Below are 2,674 nucleotides of genomic sequence, written 5' to 3' on the forward strand. Positions count from 1 at the left end.
AGGATATGTTATGGGGTTTTCTTCACTATTTGGGTGAACCTCTTCTAATGAGTTGGCCTTGTTCAAAGCTTAGAAAAAAAGCATTAGACCATGTAATGCAACATATACACTACGAGGATGAAAATACACAATACATCTGCATTGGTCCTGTCAATAAGGTACGTTAATACTCTTATTTTTATTAATGTTGAACTTCATATTAATAATGACTTTATAATACTAGTTTGAATTAAGAAGATGAACAAATAAATTGGTTGTAAATTAAAAAGCAGGTATTAAACATGGTTTGTTGTTGGTTGGAAGACCCCAATTCTGAGGCATATAAGTGTCACCTTTCAAGAATCAAAGACTATCTCTGGGTGGCTGAAGATGGAATGAAAATGCAGGTGCATATTAAACATCAATTTATATTATTTGTCATTAGTTAAAAATGCATATTCTGAATACAAATAGTTGTATGACATGACATCAGGGATATAATGGTTCTCAATTTTGGGATGTTTCTTTTACTGTACAAGCAATCTTGTCTACCAATATGGATGATGAATACAGCTCAATGCTTAAGAAAGCAAACCATTTCATAAAATGCTCACAGGTAAGTGCTATTGCTATATACATACATACATACATACATATATATGTTTATTTAGTGAANAAGATAAAAATGGTTGGTATTGAAGGTGAGAAGGAACAGCAGTGGTAATCCAAGTGAATGGTATAGACACATTTCAAAAGGTGGATGGCCTTTCTCAACTCGAGACAATGGTTGGTCTGTATCAGATTGTTCTGCAGAAGGCTTGAAGGTCATAAATTAATTTCCCTTTTTTTATTTATTTCAACAAAATCTCATTTTTTTTAAAACATAACCATGTTGTTCATTTTGTTCATGGCAGGTAGCAATTTTGTTGTCAAACATGCCATTTGAGACTGTTGGGAAAGCAATAGAAACAGAACAGTTGTATGATGCTGTTAATTATATTTTATCCCTCCAGGTAAGGACCATAATTACGTCTCTATTCAACACAAGCATCTCATCAATTATGAATTTGGTCTTTCCATATTATTACAGAATCCAAGTGGCGGATTTGCATCCTATGAGCTCACCAGATCTTATTCATGGCTGGAGGTAAAGGCTTACTTTTTTTATTTATCTTAAATAAGAAAGATAGATTCATATTTATTAACACTCTTTGTTACTATGACAGAAAATAAATCCCACTGAAACATTTGGAGATATCATGATTGATTATCAGTATGTAGAATGCACATCAGCAGTGATACAAGGTCTTGCATTATTCAGAGAGAAATGTCCACAACACTTGAACATGGAAATACAAACTTGTATGGCTAAGGCAGGAAACTATATCCAAACCATTCAGTTACCTGATGGCTCATGGTTTGTTTTTTCTTTTTGTTCTCCACTAACAACAATTATGTTATTATGTCTTGGAAATATGATAAATGAGTCCATAATGGTAGGTCTGGGTCATGGGGAATCTGCTATACTTATGGAACATGGTTTGGAATAAAGGGGCTCATAGCTGCTGGTAAGACCTACCAAGATATCCATTGCATTAGAAAAGCATGTGAGTTTCTACTATCCAAACAGAACCCTTGTGGTGGATGGGGAGAGAGCTACGTCTCATGCCAGAACAAGGTAACAAAATCAATAACTTTTGTAAGTTTATTTGGTTCCATACATATCCCATTCAGCATTTAGTAATTGATGAACAAACAGGTATACACAAATCTATAAGGAAACAAGTCACACATAGTGAACACTGCTTGGGCTATGTTGGCACTTATTGAAGCTGGACAGGTATAATAAATAAGGAAATGTTATATATAGCAGATAAAAAAGTGATTGTTTAATTAATGGAATATTGTATATAGGGTCAAAGAGATCCATGGCTGTTGCATCGTGCGGCTAAGGTGTTGATCAATTCACAAATGGAAAACGGAGAGTTTCCCCAACAGGTAGGTAACAAGTAACAAAAATGCATGGATAGATAGATATATATTCATCCCTGATTGTGTATGTATTTAACAAACAAATGCATGATTTCAATGGGTTTCAAAATCCTCGACAATGGGTCACTGTTTAAGATATTGTGATTTGTGGTAGGCCAATATGATAATGGAGAAATATTTTGCTTGTCTTTATATTCTGAATTTTTAAAAAACTATTGTGATCTATTAACAAAGCTCAAAAGTAGTTCTCTGTTGTTGCTACTTGGGAAAATAGCTAGAAAGCAACTCTCGATGCTGAAAACAATTAAGGTAATATTTAAGTTGTTGTTAAGTTAGTCATTAACATGATCACATTGCTTTTTCTATTATAAATGACATCATGATGCATGTTGGCACAACAATACACTTGCATGAGCTTTAACCAATTTTGTTACATCAATTGTTGCTAACAAACCATGAGAATACATTTCTTTTGCTCATGCATTTGCATTTGTGAATTAAAAGTTGAAAAAAAAATCAGATACTATTATGTTAAAATGGCACAATAAGTTGGACATTGATTTTGGTTACATAGTATTAGTATAGTATAGTACTATAGTACCTTTGAGATAAGCAACAGTTGGTGTTGGATTTCTATGACAAAATTGAGGACCTGTAATGAGAGCTGGACATATAGTAGTGAGCTTCAAACCCTTTTCATTAG

General features: G+C 33.4%; 1 pseudogene; it reads left to right on the plus strand.

Moving 5' to 3' along the window:
* The window catches only part of LOC109347016, a 4,347-nt pseudogene extending 2,322 nt beyond the window's left edge, over nt 1-2,025 (plus strand).

This window comes from Lupinus angustifolius, chromosome LG05 (assembly GCF_001865875.1).
Source record: "Lupinus angustifolius cultivar Tanjil chromosome LG05, LupAngTanjil_v1.0, whole genome shotgun sequence".
Lineage (NCBI taxonomy): Eukaryota > Viridiplantae > Streptophyta > Magnoliopsida > Fabales > Fabaceae > Lupinus > Lupinus angustifolius.